The sequence below is a fragment of the Balaenoptera borealis genome (assembly GCF_965194805.1).
Source record: "Balaenoptera borealis genome assembly, chromosome: 8".
Taxonomy (NCBI): Eukaryota; Metazoa; Chordata; class Mammalia; order Artiodactyla; family Balaenopteridae; genus Balaenoptera; species Balaenoptera borealis.
Window position 1 is genome coordinate 46510293 of NC_138865.1, and position 22800 is coordinate 46533092.

The following is a 22800-nucleotide window of genomic DNA, read 5'->3' on the forward strand; positions in this document are numbered from 1 at the left end:
AAGGAAGGGAAGAGAAAGCATTCCAGTAGAGAAGGGGCTCTATATAAAGGCAAGAGGAATCCCAGAAATCTGGGATCTTATGCACAGAAAAGATTGGAGACCTATAGTACTTCAACTTTAGAAATGAAAGGGTGAGTGCTGCGTGTAAGGTGGAAAGAGGCCACCCACAAAGAGCCTGGAGTGCACGCTAGAGTGAATAATCATCCCACAGGGGAAGAGGTGCAGATTAGGATTTTAACCAGGGGACTTGGTTGTGGATTGGGTTTGAGGAAGATCAGTCTTAAGGCAGAGTAGAAGACCCCACCTCCAAACTGCTACCTTTTACCATAGGATCCCTTTTTATTCTGTTGGGGAGTGAGGGGTCCTTTTTGTTCTAATTGTCATATATGTTGTAAATCTCCACAAATCCTGTTTGGAAAAAGGTGTGAAAAAAACCATGATAGTATTTATTTAGCGACTCCAAGGTATCAAGCACTTTAATTGCAGTTTCTCATTTAATCCTTACATTAGCCCAATGAGGTAAATGCTATCTTATTACCACCCCCGTTTTACAGATCAAGAACATGAGGCATAGGGGTCAACTAACCTGTCAAAGATCACACACCAAGTTGAAGTGTCATGTCAAAGCTGTCTAAAAGCAGAGCAAGTGTTTTTAACCACTACGCTTTAGTGCTTTTCACTGAAATGTGCAGTGTGGCTTGTAGAACTTAATTATACTATACCTATATGAGGATTTCAGGTATTGAGGAGCTGCAGATTGCGCATGAATGAGCCCTGGGAGATTCAGGGCTTTGCTCTGAATATTGCTGATGCACAGCAAAGGAAATATAAAATGTGTTTACTTGGCTTTCAGCTAACTCTCCCTATGGATATTATTTCTGTCCTTAATATAAATGAGCACCTGTTAATGGTCTACAATGTGTTGTAGGTAGTTAGCTAAGCTCATTTAATATATAATTTATTGATGCGATTGTTTTACAAAGACATATCTAATGAGTGGGTGGACAGTTGGGTGGACTCTGGGCGGAAGGTAACAATTTCCTTTTAAAGCCATGGCTATACTCTAAGACTAATGAGGAGCTTTAAAATAGCCGACCTTCTTTGAAAAGATCATTGCCTTTTTTTCTTCTTAATGATGCCCATTCAGACGTTAAGTATGGTATTGTACATTTGATATATACGCATGTACTCTCAAGCCCAAATTGGAAAGGACGCATTTAAATTCCACACAAACATAGTTATAATTATTCCCTGGGTAGTGCCTGTATTCCCTGAGATCTGCTACCTACAAGCAGAGCCACACCCAGCTCCAGGTTACATAGCATATCAACAGCCTCAAACTCAGCAACCGGTGGGGCCTGGAATTATTCTTGCTGCCTTTGGCACGCAAATACCCACAGACTCACATCTTTTCCCTATTTCTACCATGTTAATCAAAACTGTACAATTGAATTTCTAGTTGGCTTTTTTTTTGGGGGTGTGGTGGTTGGGTTTGGGTTTGGGTTTGGGTTTGGGTTTTTGTTTTTTTTTGTTTTTGCTCTGCAGCTTCCTCCCAGACTTGATACAATCCACTTCTCAGTTGTTCATTAACTAGGGCCCCCAAAACAGTTGATGGCCTCCTCTCTGAAAGTCCAAACACAAATTCTATATAGTCATCATCACTGTCAGTGATCCTGTTCTAAACGACATCATTATCTACCCACCAATGCTGGGCTTTCTTGGATATTGACTAAAATCAGATGGAGTTTACCATGTTCCTTTGGGCCATGTATAGAGGAAGCCTCTGGCTCTGCGAAAGAAATAATACACATCCAGGGGCAGAACCCTAGTCACACCTAGCCCCCGCTCCCTATTTTTTCTCATGAGCCTGAGTTGCTGTGGAACCAACATGCCTCATTCATGCGAAACACACATTCACTCCTGCTTCTCTCTTCCCATCCAATACTTAGTGTTTCGTGCTTATTTTGAGCCTGTACTGCTCTCCTATCTTTCATCTCCAATCCATCCTACATATCTCTGTCAAATTGATCTTCCCAGAATTTCACTTTGTTTATACTACCCCTTTTCAAAAAGACTTCATAGCTTCCTGTTGTCTGAAATAAGCTAAAAAATTTTAAGTCTGACATAGAATACCCTTCACAATATAGTGTTTTCTGTCTGTCCAGATATCTCCTCTGTACTTCCTCACTCCTACCCCATATACTTATCCAACTTGACTGGTCTTTATTCTCTAATCACTCACCTTGACTCTTCTCCATAACCCCAACCCCCTATTTCTTCATCTGTTTCCATTTACCAGTTTTTCAAGGCCTTTTCCTCCAAGAGGATTCCTTTTTTAAAGAATCTTACAGTTGAAAGAAATCTTTGAAGTCATTGAATCCAATAATTTGTTTCATGATTTGCTCCCTTCCAAAATATGCTTTGTTAATGGTCACCTAATTTCTGTCTGGTGACAGGGAAATTGGTACCAGGGCTAAGACTGCCAGGGCTAAGACTGTGTCCTACCTGTATATTGTCAGTGTCCGGTACATTTTAGAAACATTATATTTGCTTGAAACATATTTTCTAAATGAATGAATAAATGAATGAATGACTATCTCTTGAGGCAGGTGTCAGCAGACTTTTTCTGTAAGTGGTCATGTAGTAAATACATGTGGCTTGGTGGGCTGTGGGGTCTCTGTCACAACTACTTAACTCTGCTACTGTAGCAGTAAAACAGACATAAACAATGTGTAAATAAAGAGCATAGACTTGGTGGCCAGATTTGGCAGCCTGTAATTTGCTAACTTTTGTCTTAAGGCACAAGCCATCTTGACAGTTTTTAGTGTTCTTCCTCATGTTATCAATACTTAAAATATCTCTAGCTAAAAGTTTATGATGCTTATTCAGATGTTCCAAAACAACTCTCATGCTTCCTCTGATCATGTTCAATTCTTTCAGCCATTTCCTATATTTTTTTGATTTTCTTCACTAACTTAGCCTTCGCCCATATTGTGTTCCATTTGTTTGTGGATCTCATAAAATCTGGTATCCAAAACAAAAAGCAATACTCCATATTGAAATGACAATGGGAAAGTAATGCAGGCTCATTTCCTACCTTCCTCTATATGCTACAGGTGTAATAATAAAGCTTGCCATGGTATTAGTGTATGGGGGAGACACATCACATTGCCTGTTGATTCAGAACTCATACTGCAGCTCTATAATCTTATCTAAACCATTCTATATTAAGTAGTGTTATCTAAACCATTCTACATTAAGTAGGAGAGGGGGTGAGGACTGAGTACAGAATCTCATATTTTTTATTATATTGCTTTCTTATTTTATTTAAAAAATAATATTAAGGACTAGTTTATAAATAATAAAACACCTATAATGATACTCATCAAATGCGTTGTGTTACCTTTAGTTCACCACTCAGTTAATTGTGATCTTTGTCCCATCCACTTCTCTCGCTCATTTTATCTTTCCACGTATGTACTCATTTACTCATGCCAAGATATTAATCAGTGGTTTCCCACATGCTGGTTACTATGCCAGGCACCAGAGACTCTTCCTCAAGGTAGAGCAACTATTTCCTGCCTCACTGTGGCAGGTTAGGTACGTTTCTTGGAATTTTCTTGTCTCAGTTTATCTGATTTTGTCTTGTGTTTATCACACTAAGCACTTAATGCAGTATTGCTGTGGAATAACATGAGTAAACCAATCAGGCCAAGTATGTTTAAATAGAAGAGTGTAATGATGTCACCCAGAATTAAGAATAAGTGATGTGGAATTTCTTCAGGAACAGTTTCAAGAGACATAATGATTTCCAGACAAGAGACTACAGAGAGATGATGACCACTGAGTTGAACCATTCGCTGGTTGTAAAGTCCTAACTGCATTCTCTCAAAATTACATAGAATTAAGTAACTTCTGCATTCTGATTGTAAAGCTTGCCTGAAGTAATATTTTACTGGACCGTAAATTGTTCTGACTACATTTCATGCCTGATAAAATCCTTACATTTATGGTAGAAAATGTAAGCCTTTGTTCTGTAACTAATCCTTTAAGTTTTCTGAAACAGAGCTGTTTTGAATTTTTTTCCTAGAAAATGGCATGATTAAAAGTATACTGTTCTTTGAAAATAGGCTAGCATAATTAGGAATTTTGGTCAAACTAACCAAATTAGTCTTGACTTATATTTTATAGAATATATATACACACATATATGCATATATATGTGCATATATATTTTAATATAATATTATAAATTAGTAAATATGTATATATATTTCTGTATCTACTAATTTATCTCAGTCTGGAATTCAAGGGGTATAAATATATTAGTTTAATGTTCCAATGACAGTATAATTATAGCTATTGGGTAACACTGAAGAATGCTTTCTGACTTACAGGCTTAAACATATCATTATCAGCTGTGTTTACTGTCTAGACAAAATTATGTTGAAAATTAGAGTAAACTGTTCTTTATGGGAGATGGGAAGATATAATGAATAGGATATGGACTTTAGAGCCAGTCATACCTGTATTCAGTTCTCATCTCCATGGCTTCTGAATTTTAGATTCTTGCTTTATGTCAGTTTTCTTGACAGACTCTGAGATGGAGCTTTTGATGCAGGAAGTTTGTTGAGGAGTGTGCTTGGGATCAATATTGTTATAGGTGTCCCGAATAGAGAAAGGGGGGCCTGGTCTTTGTACCCATCTATAGATCAGTCATTAGATATGAGCTGCCTGTGGGAAGGTGAATTATCTCAGGTAAAGCAGTTACCTTTGGTGGAAGGAGGAAAATTCCCAGAGAAGGAGTCAGCTGTGAGCCACCAGGAGACAACACTTCAGGCAGATGGGGGATGAGGGCCTTGTCCTGAAGGAGGATCTGGGTAATGTCCTGCAGCATTGGCTCTTCATGCTTCATGTAATAAGTTTATTGCATCTTGGAACAGCTTCTTCAGGATTCTAGTGAGTCACCTTTTCTGGCAGAGCCTCCAAGAGGAAGGTTAGAACTACAGCCCCTGCCCATGCAGCTAGTCTCAAGGCCATAGTTGATACCTATGGTCCTCCTATTGTTTTCTCTCTTCTCCCACACGTTTTAGAATTCCCTCATCCTTAGCCAGCACCTCTGGTGATCTACATGGCTTACCTTGGGGGTGGAACAGGCCATTACTAAGGGGTCTGAACCCCTCCTCACCATTCCCTTCTTAGGCCATGACTACTTCACTTGTCTATTTATTATCAAAAACAAGGAAATTCCAAGAAATTCCCTATAAATCACCTGGATACTAGAAATTCTTCCCTGCCTTCGTTGTCCGACAGCCCCTCCTCCTGATCATCAGTTTTCCCTGATAGTATGATGACTTCTCTCCTTTCTGCTAGTCTCCTGGCACAAGGAACCCAACGTGATTGGATGTAAGGTGTATCCTAAAGTTCAATGAGACCCCTACTGTGTCCTCTCATGGAAGCATCCTTCCTCTGAAAACCAGGATATCTGGATTCACAGAGCCTAAATTTGTGGTACAGAAAGCACAAATTCCCCGCTTAGGGCACTGGGAGTGATGCCAATTTCGACCACTTCTGCTTCCTCCCCTTGGTCTCTAGACTATGGATTCTATCTATTAGGGATGCAGTACCAAAGAATGGTCATTGATTTAGTGTGTTTCCCACATCCTTTAAATGGCACCCGTCGTTGCAGCATGTCATCTCCAAGCTGGTGGTTCAGCCACACCTCCAAATGCTGTTCCATGTGTCTGTCAGGTCAGCAGCTTCTGGCTCATGCAGTATGTATCGGGATGAGTGGATCCCATGATTATATATCTATTGCTGACATCCAAAGTATTTCGGTCTAAGGTAATATTATGCAGTATCATGTACTGATTGATGGATCAGATACTCTCTAGTTCCTTGGACCATGGTGCTGAACAAGACCCTACAGGCAGATAAGCAAACCCTTATTTAGAATTGGTTTTAGTTCTAGTCAAAATGAATCACTACTCCTGAGGTGGAAGAGATCCAATGTCCTAATCAGCTTTCCATCAAGTGGCTGGTTGGTCTCCCCGAGGATCGTGCTTTAATTGAGGCTCAGCATTGATCTCTGTTACTATCTGGGTGGGCAGCTCATCAGCCTTTCCATGTGTGGGGAAACAGAAATATATATTGATATTATGTGACCTGTATGAAATAGATGCACTCTACTGAAAGAACGAAGGGAAGGTTATTCTAAGGCTTAAAAAATATATATATAGGAGGAGAATGGAACTTCTTGGGCCGGGGTCAGAAGCATAGTAAAGCTGAGAGAAGGACCGAGACTAGATCCTGGAAGTATTCAAGCTGCATAAGATGGTGGTAAGCCAGTGACTAGAATGTAGTCTACTAAAGAAATCACTAATTTATATATTTATTATTCTTCCTTTTTTAATTTCCTGTTTTGTTTGCCCTTAATTTCTGAGGTTCTGTTTAATCTTCATTTCTTTTTGATTGACTAATCAATTTTGCAAGTTAAAAGAACAGAGAGCAACTTGGAAAATGTGGGCAAATTAATCACTTCAGGTGTAAATCATTTTCCTTATTTGTAAAATTGAAGTAAAAATACTTGTCTTGGAATGTTATGGGATATAAAAAAATATCTATAAAGTACTGTACATGGTAGGTCCTCAATCATTGCTTGTTAATATTGAAAAAATCCTAAACAATCACTGCTGAATTCCTAAGGAAGAAAGGATAGGCCTCCCATCTTTGTTTGGGGCACTGGTTGTAGAGATCTGGCAAAGTGGAAATAAGGCAGATAGATAAGAAGAGTTAGTAGAGATCCACTTGCCATCTACCTAGGGGCTCACATAACTCGATTTTTCAGTGACTGACCTGGAATTTTGTTTCTTTTTCTAAATAGTATAATTTTGTGTTTATTTTGGGGTGTTCTTGATTTACTAGCTGTGTCATATTAGGTAAATTCCTCAATATTTCTGAACCTTATAAAATTGTGATAAAAATATTAATTACCAGAATACATATCTGAGATCCCAACAGGATATTTTATTTCAGTGTTTTTCTCTCACCTCCTCATTCCTCAAAGAGAACAATGACTAGAAAACATTGGTTGGGTAAATACTGCATTATCATAATTACAATTTCCCTGAGAAAAGTGGCTTGCAGTTTGAATATTCAGCATCATAATTACAATTTCCATAAGGAATGTAGAACAGTTATTATAAACAACACAATAATCACTTGGTCCATAAGGGAGAACAGATTATCTGGGGGGGAGTGAGGAGAGAGAAGAAGCAAGAGCCTGTGTTCTAATCAGCATTCAAGAGTAAAAATTCAGAACCTGAGAATACATTGTAATAGTCTCTTAAAATACTCTTGTCTGAATTTATCGAACAATCTTATCATGATGGCGAATTTCCAAGGGTTGATTAAGTTCTGCCTGTGTTTTTTCTTTATATCTAATTTAGTTTTATCATTTTTATTAAACATCCTCCCTGTATCTTTCCTCATTGTCATTCATAATTGCTGTGCCCCCAAGAAATTTTAAAAAAAAGCAAACTCACAAAATTGAAAAAGCACAAAATATTTTAAAAACAGTTTAAGAGGAGAGAAAGGTTTATCAGAGTATTTCTCTCTTCACAGTTAAATGTATCTCCTTTGTCAAGGGAAAAAGGTAAAAGTTTTTTTTTAAATGCTCTTTTTACTGCTGTTGCCTTAATTGGCTTTCACTTAAATTTCCTTTTTTTTTTCCTGTTTTTTTTATTTTTGTAGGTGAGATGAGCAAAACAGAATGCAGCTTTCAAGGTTGGTACTTTCATGATGTTTTAAAACCTCTCGTTAATATGAAACAGAGTATGAAAAAAGCAGAGCAAAATATGTCCTTAGCTTTTCACAGAGAGCGATTAGAGGACATTATGCTTTTATTTTCCTCACTCATGGATGGAAAAATACAACATAGATTGTTACAAAATGCAATATAGCAATCAAATATAATATCTAATTCAATACTTGACAAAACTGTGAAATTGTAAATATTCAGTATTTTTCCACTTCATCCATTCATCATTCCATCCATCCACCATGCATATATATTTTCAGTGAATACTTATTACATACATATAGTGTGCAAGACCCTGTCACCTGATTTTCCTCTCTTCATACTTTGTTTGGCTGACCTTCACTGTATTCCCAATCCCACACATTTTTCCAATGCTCCTTGATATCTCTGACAAAAAACCTTCACCTATTGTCACAGGTCTTCAATTTAACTTGCTGTATCTGATAAATGAGCCATGTTTCCACCACATTGCTCAGCTAATATATGCTCAGATATGTCTACTCCCAAATAATTGAGGTGAAGAGGAAACCATTGGTGTGACAATGAGAAAATGACTCCTCTCTACATAATAGTAAACTATATAATTTCTTTTACTATTGTGTGAGATGTATTACTATATATAGACTACTATCACATAGTTAAGTAGTAATCAATGTATTGTAATCTATAATATCAGTTATCTTTTCTCAAAATTCTAGTTGTAGTTCTTCTTTCCCTATACCTTTTAAGCAATCTTAACACTTTCTGACCAAGAACAAGCATGTTACCACTATACATTTTAAACAAGCAAAGCAAAAAACATTCCAGACACACATGAAATGGCTCTTTGTAAGAATGGCAGTGGTAGATTGAAGCAAACTTCATGGGAAGCAAAGATTGAAATTTTCTGCTAAGCATGGTTAGTAAATGGAAATTAATAGCAGAGTACTCATACTAACTTAAGATGGATAAATATTGTTTTAATTTGGGGGACTGTTTTATTTTAATGAGCATTATTACACTTACTTAAAAAAAAGACTTTCTCATTTTCCTTACTAACATTGATTTCCCGTAAAGCATTTTTTAAAAATAAAGTCTTGAGGTCCTCAACAGAAAATTGTGCTACCAGAGAGGTTTTCAGAAACATAACTGTCATAATTGGGAAGGGACTCTAGTGACTATCTGCCAATCTAATTTGATTCATTTAATCTAAAGCAGTCTAAGTTATCTCAGCCATCAATCTATGTAATTATAATACATAATGGGAGGCAGTGAGTAGTGGTTGAGAAGTTGGGCTCTAAAATCAGAGTGCCTGAGTTTGAATCCTGTTTACCCATTTGTGTGTTGGGCCAGCTTGTTAACATCTCTAATCCCTGGTTTCTTCAGTTGTAAAATGAAAGAAATGAGACGACTTGCTTCATAAGGTTGTTGGGGAATAAATGAGATGATGTATTTACAAATCACGTTGGCCTGTTGTAAGAACGCAGTAAATGGTAGTTGCCATTATTACTACTTCGCTATTATTACTGTTACTGTAAAGCGTTATTATTAGGGGCAGGCAACAGCTTCACTTCTCTGAAATAAACTTCTCTCAGGGACGTGATCTTTCATTTTCACCATCAGAGATGTATTCAGTATATGGTCACATTTTGTTGCATGTGAAAGTATAAATAACCTGGGATTGTCTATCAAATTATGCCATCTTCTTGTAGCAAACTGCATCTACTTTTTTTCTAAATATAAGATTTTGATAAATATCACTAAGGTGAGGGAAGTCGGCAATTTGAGTGATTGCTGAGGGGGAGGAGAAGGGAATCAGTAGTAGCAAGGAGGAAGTCACTGGAAGGAGAGGTTTGGTGCCAACTTCCAAATCTTGCTCAGATGGAAACTAGCATTGTCTGTGCCTTTGTGTGCAGAGAGTGCCTTCGCTCATGGTGATGTGAGGCTTGACAGATGGAGGGGAGGTTGCTGCAGATTGGTGGGAGAGAGGAAACCTTCAGGAAAGGTTGGCAGTCATTCTTCCATGGCAATAAAAGTGGTAGGAAATCTGCAGGGCAGAGCAGAAGAACAATATAAAGGGATGCAACTAGAGCCCCTTCCTCTTGGTGAGATCTGCAGAGTGTTTTGTGTATGTATCGTCCGTGTACGTTAGAGTAGAAGAGGAAAGCCATCCCTCCCTCTGTTGAGACTGGTCAGTGATCCCAGACCAGGTCGCCAATATGCAAAGGCCATCCAGCAGCAGCCTCTTGGTGCTGGAGCTTGTGGTGAGCCCAAAGGCAAAGGGGTCTGAGTGAAAAGATCCTACTTTGTTCAGCCTCTCTGGGTGAGGCATCAGACAATTCAGAGTCCACTAGAGTGGGGGCATAAGGAAGGAGAGGAAGGGAGATTTGCCAGCTTCCCACACAAGCCCTTGGATTTATTTTGACACATGCTCTGGCAAGTATGTAAACATATTAAACTTCGACTTTTTATAGGGAAAGAGCCCCGTCTGATCCAATGGGGAAAAAATGGCACTTCTAATTCAGTGTCATAGAAATTGCCAGGTATTTCATAATCCAAGTAAAGCAGGATAGTACTAAAATTTCTTAATCTGGCCTCTGAGTTAGCAGGATCCAAAACCTAATTTATAAACACACCTGGATGAAGGGGTATAGTGCAGCTCTGCAATAGCAAGTGTTCTTACCCATAAGGGTCTGAAACATCACTGGGTTGACATGTAATTATGGTCTCCAGACTGACTCCACAGTAAATGCTAAAACAATTATCTCTAATCCTGTGAAAAGTACAATGGTTAATAAGAAATTAAAAGAAAATAATCTTGATGGCTCCAGACCCACCTCCAGCAAATACTTACATATTTCATTGAACCTACCTATGACACCCAGTCTTTTCCTACATTATCCAATAGGTACTCTGCCACTTATATACACTGTAGATGTTTCTAATGGCTTGTGCTATCCACTGCAGGTCTACTCATACCCTTCTGGTGAAAGGAAATCACAATTACAGACTTGTAGATCTAAAAAATACTTTAACTAATATTCATTTTAGCTTTTCTTTTCTTCAAATAATGAAATTCAGGCTCACAGAAGTTAAGCAAACTGTCCTAAGTCATAGAATGACTAGTGCCCAAATAAGGACCACAATCACATTGCTTTACTCATTCCTTACCATGGACCACCCCAGACTGCTTGATGAATAAGATAGGAAGGTCTTGTTTGGGATGGAAACTGTTTCTGAAACACTGCATTCTGTACCATCCTGTTGCCTGACATTGTCATTCACCTTCCATTGTTAAGTCCTTCTCAAAGGGTCTTACTCCCCTGACTATATCAAGAATTCCATAAGGGTGGAGCTCATGGCTTTGATTTCTTTGTATTTTTACCATATTTATAAGGTTATAAATAAGGGAATATTGTACAGTTTATTTTGATTCTAAGCCTTGTCAAGAGCACTGAACCCCTCCCTGTCTTCTTCAGTGAGTTCCATTTACATTATTTGTAGAAGAGCCTCCCCCACGAAGGTGACCAGAAAGCAAACAAATATGACTGTGTTTTGTTTTTGGTTTAGGGCTGTTTTGAGGTTTGTTTTTTTTTTCCAATTCTGCTACAGGATTAGAGCAATGGATAGACCCTAATCCATTCCATTTAGCTGGGTTTACTTGGGCTTAATGATTTACATGCTAAACCATTTGAGGGACTGTTGAAGACAGAGAAAGCCTATTGAAAATGTGAATATATGTTTGAGCAGATAGCAAGCAGGGTCCAGAGGCTAAATATTAGAATGAATGGACTCATTGTTTTAAATACAGGAGAAAAGTTACAAATAAAAAAAAAAACTAATTTCCTTTTTATTACAGATTCTAAACCTAATTTCCCTTTGTCTTTCCTGTGTATCTGAAAATAGGATGTAGGTCTTATTTCCATGTCAGAGCTCTTTAATATTTTCACACTGGGAGTGTTGTGTTTGGATTTGAGTACCACAGATTTAGAAGGCTATAAAAAACCTATTTTGCTCTGCTTCTAAATAGGGTGTCATTCAAAAAGCACAGATTAGATAATGATTATTAATTAAAGAGAATTCTAATATTCACTTGATTCTTTCATAGATCACTTAAGGTAATCAGATTTATAACTCACAGAAACCCTTTCCATAATTCCCTTTCTCCATCTCTCCCTTTATTTACACCATGCAATATTTCCAATCTTCTCACATGTCAAAACATTAAACTTACCTTATGCCCCAGTTCTTGCAGTTTTGTTGTGTATATCGCTTTCCCCTTTTCCAACATTTTATTATGTAGTTAAACCTAGTCTCTCTGCCTAAAACCTTCCTTCTGTCTCTCTCATCATTCTGATTTTATCTTGACACATTGTCCAGATTTTTCAATGAGAGAAACTAAAAACAAGGCAGATTGTGGAAATGCTAAGGGTACTCACATGTTAGTAAATCTTGTCCCAGCCATATATATTCTGTATATTAATATACATATATGCATATACAGTATGTGTACACTTATATACATGTACGGTAATGAGGATGGTGATGGACTCAAAATTACGCTATTAGTAGCAGTTAGGCCAAGGCAGTATGCATAGTGGCCAGAGAAATGGATTCACTTATAGTTGAATTTGGTGATGAGGCATTATTAGGGTATTACTATTGTTATAGCATTGCTAAATTTAAATGTACTTTTTAATATTAGCAATTGTGTAATTTACTCTAGCTTTAAATCCTGGTCTCACCTTGGGAAGACCTTGGGAAATTTTTCTCTTTTCTTGTTATTTTTTCCTGGTTTGTTTGCTTATTTATTGATTTTTATTTTTATTTTCTTCATAAAGGAGCTTAGTCAAGTGAACGATCCCAGTTTAACATGTGACAAAAAGCAATGAGTCCTCCAACATCCATTTCCATTTCGCTCTTGAAGGAGCTGCAAAGTGTGTTAGCATTTTTGTTTTCAAATATCTGAAGGAGTCTCAGGTGGAAGAGAGGTGTGATTAAGCTGTGGTGCCAAGTGATAATATAAGAAGCCAGAAGGCTCAAGGAAGCATATCCAGCTCATTGTAAGGAGGAAGGTTACTATAAAACATGCTGTCCCAAAGCACAGGTAACTTGTAAGTTCCCCCATGGTAGTCTTTCCAGCATAGCCTGAAGATCATGTAATAGGGGTGAAATATAGAGGAAATGCTAAAATTGAGGGGTCAGCCAGGTAACGTTCCAGGTTCTTCTTTCCTACAGACCTGATAATGCTATATCCTGTGTCTACTCCAGAAATGCAGAGACCACCAGGGAAGCAGTCCGTAATTATTATTAGTGCAGTGGCTGCAGAGATTACAAGAGAAGGCAACAGGCTTTGACTGCTTTAAGCAGAAAGAAAAATATCAAAAGCAGATTTGCAGCAATCTCAGCCAAATTTGACCCCAGATTTAACAGTGGGAAAAAGTTCAAAGACCCGCATGAACTTCAAGGGAGAGCTTCTAACATCTCATTTGAAAGCAGTGCAGCTCTCCTGGAAAAGGACTGACTCGGGGCTCATTTTTACTATGGAATCTATGCTCTCCTCGTCACACAAGCAGACCCTGATTTATATATATCGTCTGCCTGGGCATATCCTTCTTTTCTCTCTTCCTTTTGTTTCTTAGCCTTCTGGGTTAGTCTCAAACTAGGTGCATTTCCCATAGGCAGAACAGGAAGGAAAAACAGAAAATACTCCTGACTGATGGGAACTTTGCTCTTAGCTCTTGTTCTGATTCTTTAACTCTGAAAGGGAAGATTAAACTCCCACACAGGTGAAAAAACCCTACCCCAAACTACTCTTCACTTCCTGTGGCCTCATCTCCCTGCCCTCCCCAGCTTAGCTTTCTCCCAAGTCCCTTCAATTACCCTCCTTCTCCTCCTCTGCTACCTCTGCATCAACCCTCACCCAGGCCAGCCGGAGGCCCTTTTTAGGATAGCACTGTGCCTCCAGCATCGTGTATCATAGGATGTTGCAGATTTGCCTTCTAGTAATGGTCCTTCTTGTTTCACTATGAAGCCTGTTTGAAGATAGGGACCACCTCTGCGGCCCAGATCCAGCTCTTAGCTTTGAGCCATATTTCTATTGGCCATCTCATTCCTAGGCAATTCATTCCAGTTAATTAATTCCAATTAATTTTCACATTCTGATCCAAGTGGCATTCAATCTTCTGTCCTATTCTTCTCCTACCAAACTACCTTTGTTCCAGCCACACTAAGCTCTTCACATTCTCTCTCTATTAAGAATGCCCTTCCCACTTATCTCCTCCCTGGCACACACTGACTAGTGGAACTCAAATATCTCTTCCTCCTCTGTGAAATCTTCTCATACTTTCCTATTCAAACTTAGACAGGAATGTCTGTGTGTTCCCAGGACATTTGGCTCATACTTACATCACAGCACTTAACATGTTGTGTTACAATTTATGTTTTTGTAAGTTTACCTTCCCTACTTGTCTTCCCAAATAAAAGCATCCTTTTTCTTTTTGGTATTCACAGTACCTAGCATAGTGTGTGATTCGTAGCAAGAATTCAATAGATGTTATTTGAATGAATGAAATAAATAAGTAAATGAATGAGAATATATACTATAATGTGTGCCTTTTTAAACAACTGATCTAGAGAATTAGCTGCTAACAGAGAAAGCTTCAGTAAGCATCTTGAACATCTGGACAATTGTAATGCAAAATATTTACTTAGAAGGCAAAGAGATGGTTGTTTTTCCCTGAGGAAATATAAAAGAATTTTTGTTTCTAGGAAAATTACATTGAAAAACAACCTGTCTACAGTACAAGAGATTAAGTTTGTATCTTCGGGGACATTCTCTTGTCTTTTTATATTACAAGAGTGAACAAGATTTAAACCATGCTGCCAGTGTGATGATGTTGCCAGACAGCTAATAAAGAGGAAGATTAGAGAGTTGTATAAAATGGCAGGTGCCTCGGCTGAGTCCCCGTCTTAGACATTAAACACAGAACAAAGTGACGCTGTTTCCTGAGGACCACCAAAAGTGCTTGATGGCAGCTTCAGAGCATGGTGGCATTTTGACTGTGGTATTCATCTTACCTTGTATCCCAGTTTGGAAACAATCTAGAGGAAAAATGAAGCAAACAGCAGTAGATGGTTCTCAGAACAGAGAGACAGTATCTTTACAAAACCAAACTCTTGCACAAAAGAATGAAAAATTATTTCCACTTAATCATTGACCATACATCCTTTGCTCTCATAAAATAGACTATAACATCCAATCATGTAGAGCATCTCAAAGAGTCAGAGGGAGCCTACATTCTACAGTTCACTTTATATTTCAGTCTCTCAGGGAGCTTAGAATTACTACTATTTTAAGATAGAAGAGAAGTGAAGTGGGTGATATTTCTCCTGGTGAATGTGACCATGAGCAAATACAGAAAATACATTTTTGTACCCAATGAACATAATTACAACAAATATTTCCTCTTTTGAGCTTTCTATAACAAAAAGGCAATTACAAAACCATCTCCTATTTGGGGATAAAGGCAGTGCTGGAAACGTAGTGTGAATATGAGCTAGAAAAGAAGCGCAAAGCAAAGAGACAGGCGCAGATTATACAATAGAGAAGGGTCTGGGTTTAGAAAGGAAGAAAGGAGAGAAACATTTCTCAGCACTTACTAAGTGCTGAGCATTGTGCTAAGTGCTTTGCAAAGAATACATCATTTTATATCTTTGTCTAATGTGAATAATATGAAGGTAACAAAATATCAGTGTGTATAGTATAAAACATTATTGTAGGTAAAAATTATCTTATATATGAGGCATTAATATCTGTAGAAGAGTTTTCCAGTTTATACCAAAGAAACTCAAGCACATCATATAATGTTGGACATATTTTCAGGACTTAGGCTTGGGAGCCAAATCCAGGAGTTCAATTTCTTTACAGGATAAGAAGCTGAGTTAAAAAAGGGTGCAAAAACCCCCTAGCCTTCAAGATGTAGGTATGGTTGTAGATATAGATATAGATATATAGATATAGCATGTATAGAATTGCCTAATATATTCCAATCACATGCTAATTATCATATAATAAAATATTTTAAAATGTTCTGCTTAAATCTACACAAAAGTAATTGTCAACCTCAAAGTTATCTAATGAATATAGAAGTCTCAGAAATTGATCATGAAGACAATAGTAGAATTGTTCTTAATGTACAGTTTGTCTGAAATAAAGATTTTTTTCAAGTGAACATATCCATGTAGCCTTGTCTAACTAGCTAATGTTAGTGAATTCCCAGATTGGTGGGGGTGATTAATTTGTGATCCTATCAGAGGACAAATAATAATAAATCCCTTGTGTTCTACTTTTTATAACTGGTTGTACTGAGTTTCTTCATATTTCTAAAGAAACTCAAACCTCTGTTAGTGTGAGTATTACCTGAAGGCTTGTTACTGAGAGCCAGAGATAATCCAGGACTTGGAAGACATGTCCTCATGTCCTGGATTGGCTCAAATCAAATTACATCCCAGCACAGGGGCTGTGCACTGACCCTTCCTTTTAAACGATGGCTGATTCAGCCTGGTTTTCTGGTTTACTCACACACCATTTCTTTTCTCGATTTTCTCATCTTTGCTTCAGTTCTCCTTCTCAAAGGACTATTGCTTATGTCTCATGGTTATTTCACTTATCATTTTTCTGGGATTCAGCAGAATATAAACTCTGGAGATGAACTATCTAGGATTGAATCCCAGTATTTTTATTTACGGTGCTCATCTTTGGATGAGTTGCTTAAAATCTCTAAACTTGAGTTTCTTTGTCCATAAAATGGAGAATGCATCCTAAGACTTTTGTGAATCGTAAATAAGATAATCCGTTTATCATGCTTGATGTGCAGCAGATACTCGGTTGGTATTACTACTATAATTATGATTACACTGGGATAGGGGAAGAGATGTGGATGTAGCTTCCAACTTGTAGACTTCCTTTGAACTTTGACCATATGGTTAAGCACTTCCCTTGAGTTCTGACTTAGAAAATGAAATGCAACAGACATCTTTTCTTTTGCTCAGATCTGCGAGAATTAGAACCAAAGTAATATTGTCCTAATTAAAAAAAAAAAAAAAAAAAAACTTTTCAGATCACTTTTAATTTATCTTAGCTGCTAAAAGAGTAGAGTCCAATTCAAAGCCAAGTGCCTTTTCTTAAAGGATTGGTTTTTCTATTCGGGTTCTTCTGTTACTCAGTCTTTGTTCTTGGTTTATTTATAATTTGTACTATGTTCAGTTGTATTTGACTTCTGTGTTCCCTCAAATCCTTTTGAAACAAAACAACAAAATCCTTACTCAAGCCCCAGAAGTGCCCTCTCTCCCTCTCTCTCTCTCTCTCCCTCTCTGTAGCAAGACTATCCACTTACTTTGATCTATACTGGTTCCCTGGGGACCTTTTGAATATTGCATATTCCCATGCCCAGCTCCAGATGTTCTGCGTCTGTACAAAGTGGAGCCAGAAATCTGTATTTTTTAACAAATACTATTCACCCAGGAAATTGAGATGTAGGTGATACTCTATTGCTCTTGAAGAAGCAAATAGGGAAGAGATGGACATGAGTCTGGCTTCTAAAGCAGACCCAATCACTATATGTGTGACCTTTGAAAAATCACTCAACCTAAGATTCAGTTTCTTCATCTTTATAAGATATGGAAATCTATAAATGTCTGTTCTACCTGACTCATAAAGTTACTATAAAAATAAATGAAATAATATGTGCAATGGGAAGAAAAAATCTATTAAATGATTAAATAACCATCTAGTTTCACAGTCTAGGAAAGGAGCAAAATAACTCTGCAGAGGCAGATAGCTTTTTGGTTTGAAAATCAAGCCCCTAAGCTGTGACCTCTGCCCCAGGTAGAATAGATATAGGAGATCTAGAATAGTGTGTTAGATCATGGGTCATGAATCGTAAGGAGACTGTGAAATCAGTTTGGTGGTGGCTCCACCATTTTTTTTTTAAATTGTATAATTTTTAAATGTTACTTTCCATTTACAGTTATCACAAAATATTGGCTCTATTCCCCATATTGTACAATACACCCTTGAGCCTATCTTACATCCAGTAGTTTGTACCTCCCAGGCCTCCACCCCTATATTGCCCCTCCCCCCAGTCTCCCCACTGATAACCACTAGTTTGTTCTCGATATCTGTGAGTCTGCTTCTTTTTTCTTGTATTCACTAGTTTGTTGTATTTTTTAGATTCCATATACAAGTGATATCATACAGTATTTGTCTTTCTCTGTCTTATTTCACTTAGCATAATGCCCTCCAAGTCCATACACGTTGCTACAAATGGCAAATTTTCATTATTTTTGATAGCTGAGTAGTATTCCATTGTGTGTGTGTGTGTGTGTGTGTGTGTGTATGTGTGTGTACACATACCACGTCTTATGTATCCATTCATCTGTTGATGGACACTTAAGTTGCTTCTATATCTTGGCAATTGTAAATAATGCTACTATGAACATTGTGGGGGCAGGGAACGTGTATCTTTTCAAGTTAGTGTTTTCATTTTTTTCAGATATATGCCCAGGAATACAATTGCTGGGTCATATGGTAGTTCTATTTTTAGTTTTTTGAGAAACCGCCATACTGTTTTCCACAGTGGCTGCACCAATTTACATTCCCACCAACGGTGTATGAGGGGTCCCTTTTCTCCACATCCTCACCAACATTGGTTATTTGTGGTCTTTTTGATGATAGCCATTCTGACTGGAATGGAATGGAATGGATAAGATAGGACAGGACAAAACAAGACAGGACAGGACAGAACAGGATAGGGTAGGATAGGACAGAATAGGATAGGGTAAGACAGGATAGAAAAAACCATAGCACATTGCCCATAGGAAAAAGAAGTTTAAACTAAGGTGTCTAATATTTAAATCTGGTTGGTTTTGTGCCATCCTACATCTCTACCTCCAACACCCCACTAGCTTATCCCTATATATTCTGATTGTGTTTGGAAATCATACTTAGGAATGAGGAATGTGAAGTAGTGGCCAGCACGGTGGGTGAGGGGGAGAAGAAAAACTGCAAGCAGACAGCATTCAAGGGTGAGATTGTGTGAGGGAATAGGAAATATAGAGAGAAGGATGGGAGAATATGTGCATCTCTAATACCCTCAAAAACCTGGAAGGCACTAGACTTCTCAGATCATGTAGAAAGAAGTTTTGGAGCAGCTTCATTTGATTTTTTTTTAGAAAAAACAATGATCCTAGAAAGTCAGTGGAGGTGGGCAACCAGTTTGTGTAGCAAGCTTTGTAAACTACAAAGCACACTACACAGGGAAGATAGTACTTTGCAGAGTTACTTGCTACTTGGTGTACCCCCTACTCTTCTGTTCCCCAACTACCTCTACTGAAACCAAAGTCTAGGGTTATCATAAACGATAAAGCCTTTCCCTTGTTGCCAGGTTAAAGGAGTGATGCTCTAACATATGAAAGTGAACCTTGAAATTCATGTTTTCCCCTTTTAACAAAAAACATTGCCCTATTTAGTAGCTAGTTATAGTTAAAATCATAAATTTTATGCACTATTTAGTAGTTACATTATTGATCACCATTTTGTGAGCTCATATCATGTGCTAAATTTTGTGCTAAGTAGGTTTACAGCTACAATCTCTTCTAGAATGCTAGGAGAAAAATTTTAGTGTGTGTGCTTTATAGATGATCCTCCTGAAGCTGAGAGAAATTAAATAATTAACCTCAATCCACATGAGTAGCAAATGACAGAAGCAGAATTTATACCTAGGTGTCTGCACTCATGTACCTCACTGCCTCAGCTCCTAGAGTGAACCAATGCTTGTGGGCCAGTTTTGAAAGGTCATCACCATACAGAGCATTGATTCTAAGAGGGAAGTGTGCCTGTGAAGTCAAGCAGTTAGGCTAAACAAGCATTGTGCATTACCGTCAGCCTTTGCCGAAAAGGCTCAGTGTCTCAATATCTTTATTTTATAACTATATGCATTGTGAACGCATCGTGCCTTTTCTCCTGTAGATCCTAAAGGGACATGGGGAAAAAAGCAACTATGTATTATTTCTCTTTTAGATATTAATTTTGCAGCATGCTCCATAAATCTGTTTGCATTCTGTCACCCAAAGGGAAGTGATTGAGATGAAAAGAGCATCATGCAAAAAATGTATTTCTGATTGTACAGGGAGTATAGTTAGAAAATGAATTGTTTCATATATTTTTGGAATCTCAGAGCCAGGGTTAGGGCAGGTGTGAGTGGGTCTAGGGGAGAGGGTGTTACTCTGGGATCGATGTGTTTTCAGTTTGTTTGTTTTGCATTTGGCAATCATGAGGGTTGATGTTAATTTGATCCAGAAATTATGCTATATGGAAGGAGGTATCCCTTGGAGAGAGCCTAGTTTCCTGTGGGCAACTTATGCCCAGAATCTATTTGCTGTGTGCATCCTTGTGAGGGCCGAGATGAAAGAATGAGGCAGCTGTGACTGGCTTTCAGAACTGTGAGAATCTGGGGGACTTGTTCCCCAGTTCACCCCCACCTTGCCCGGCAGAGAGCAGTTTGCTCGCCCCCTATTCAAACCAAGCATTGTGCAGAGGTGCAGGAGATGGCCTCCCTCAGTCCCTGCTTTTGGAAGTAAAGTTTTGGGTTAGGTAGAGGATACAGGCAACAGAATTGCTGATTTTCAAGGGCATCTAGCATATGAAAATTTGCATTCTGCGATTCTCCTCTCTCTCTCCCTAGTGTCACAGAACAATCTGGAATTAGCAAGCCTTGACAACAGCTAATGAAAATGAACAGATCACGCAGATTCCCCTTTTGCATCATTGAATTCAGTCTTTACAAGACAGGCAAATCAGCCCAAATAGCCTCTTTTTTGAATGGATAAAAAAACTTCTTAGCCTTGAGCAGTTGTGTACTAAGAAGAGAGTCACCTAAAGAAGCTGGGCTGTCGTAATGACAATAATACCTAAGACCTATGGAGGGTGTACTTTTGTGCCAGGCATGTCGTCTTCACATCAGCCCAATGGCACGGGTATCACCACCTCCACCACATTCGTCAGCATCTTCCTCATGTTATAAATGAGAAAACTAAAGCACAAAGATGTTACATTTTCTGCCTGTGGCCCATGAAGTTGATGCAGGTGTTGTGGGCCCCCTTAGCTCTCTCCTTTGTCCGAGTAAAAACTGCAAGGTGCATCTTTGAGTTCTGAGCTGCTTTGCTACAATGCTCGCCTCCCGAAACCCATGGAATAGGGCTTGGTTACATTTCATCCCATGCTGTCACAGTATCCGGTGAACTATTATTTCCACTCCTGACTGAGCAGTTAAAAACTAATGATTTAGAATCTACTATGAGTTAGGTACTGTCATATATGACAAGAGATATTGCTTTGTGGCTGAGGTGAACCTGGGGACCAGGCTGCCTGGATTGGAATTCACTTTCCTAGTAGTGACCCTGGAAAAGTAATTTAACTTCATATGTCTCAGTTTTTTCATCTAAAACTGGAGATAATAATAATACCTTCCACGCAGGGTTGTTGTGGGGATTAAATGAGTTAATTAATGCAAATCAATTAAAATAGTGCCTGGCACAAAGTAAGAGCTCAATAACTTTTACTATTATAGTTATTACTATTCTGTTTTTCAAGCTAAAAAGAGGAAAATGGTTTTGATGTAGTTTTAATAGTCTAGTCTCCTTTCATAAAAAGGATACATTCAGAGTAATTCATTTAGTCTTCATCTCTAACCCTAATCCTAATCCTAACCCTTTTTGGAGAGAGAAATGAATTACTCTGAAGATATCCTTTTTATGAAATTAGTTGAGATTTTAAAACATGAATAAAAATACCTCCAAATGTTAAAGGCTTTAAATAAGTTACTCTTTTGTGTCCAAGGAATTCATAGACAATATACTTTAATTTCTTAATTTATTTACTTGATATAAATAATTAATTTAATTGATATAGCTGATATGAATTGATTCCCTAATGGATGCTGGGAACAATTAGTGAAAAAATCGTGCACAAAATTTAGAGAATCCTTGCTCCACTTGTTCCCCATCCTTGTTCTCCACTCTTTTCTACTCGACGTCTTTTTAAAAACATTACTTGAAATTATAACTAGCACTGAACCTGTCTGTGAATGATGCTGTAAAATACAAGACAAATGATACTTCATTATTGATTGAAATATCATCTACTACATTTATACAGTTCATTTGTTCAGAGTAAAAAGTATCATTATCTAAAATGAAAATGTTGCTATATGATTATCTGCACCCCAATTCTTGCTTATATTAAATGGTTATAATAGTTTATAATCAAAGAGATGTCTCACTTTTAAAACACAACACATTTAAGATTCTATTTGGGGGTGAATATTTGTTATATGCCAAAACCAGCATGTCTGTGATACATGTTTACATAGTGTTTCTAACACTTAATATTTGTTCTTCTAAATTCATCACAGCATATTCCATAATAATGAAGTTATATCTTTGAGAAGACCAAGGAGTAGCTGTCCCTCAAAGTAAAATATTGATTTATTGATTTTTTTTTGCTTTACTTATGTAGCTGAAAGACTTCTAGAGGTTTAACCAGTAAAAGACTGTATTTTGCGATTGTCCCCATTTTACAGACTATTAATTTAAAGCCTATAGGATAAGTAAGTTCAACTCACTTTGCAAGCTTGAAAGAGCTATACATTAAAAGGCTTAATAGACTTCGTCTGTTTTAACGACTAAGGGAAATTAATCACATAGGAGCCTAGATATGGATATTTTAAAAATTAATTAACAATTTGTCTTCAAAGTTAGCACTTTTAAAATTCTTGGAGCAGTTTTTATCCCCTCCTTCCATATTTTTGTTCCAAGAAATAATGTTATCACTCAGTGGAAGAGAAAGTAAACTCATCCATTGTTTCTCCGGAGGTTAGAAATAGGATCCAGTAGTAAGAGCTTCTGGGAGAAATATTTCAGCTCAATAGAAGAATGAGCTT

General features: G+C 37.7%; 1 protein-coding gene across 5 annotated transcripts in view; it reads left to right on the forward strand.

Moving 5' to 3' along the window:
• Nucleotides 1–22800, forward strand: part of LINGO2 (leucine rich repeat and Ig domain containing 2) — a 1216268-nt gene that overhangs the window by 787427 nt on the left and 406041 nt on the right. For 4 of the 5 annotated variants that reach the window (XM_082400553.1, XM_082400556.1, XM_082400554.1 and 1 more), the window contains one exon: nt 7753–7785. The exons of the other annotated variant lie outside the window; for it this stretch is intronic. The gene's annotated coding sequence lies outside the window, so the exon portion shown is untranslated. The remainder of the gene's footprint in view (nt 1–7752; nt 7786–22800) is intronic. 5 annotated transcript variants of the gene reach the window in all.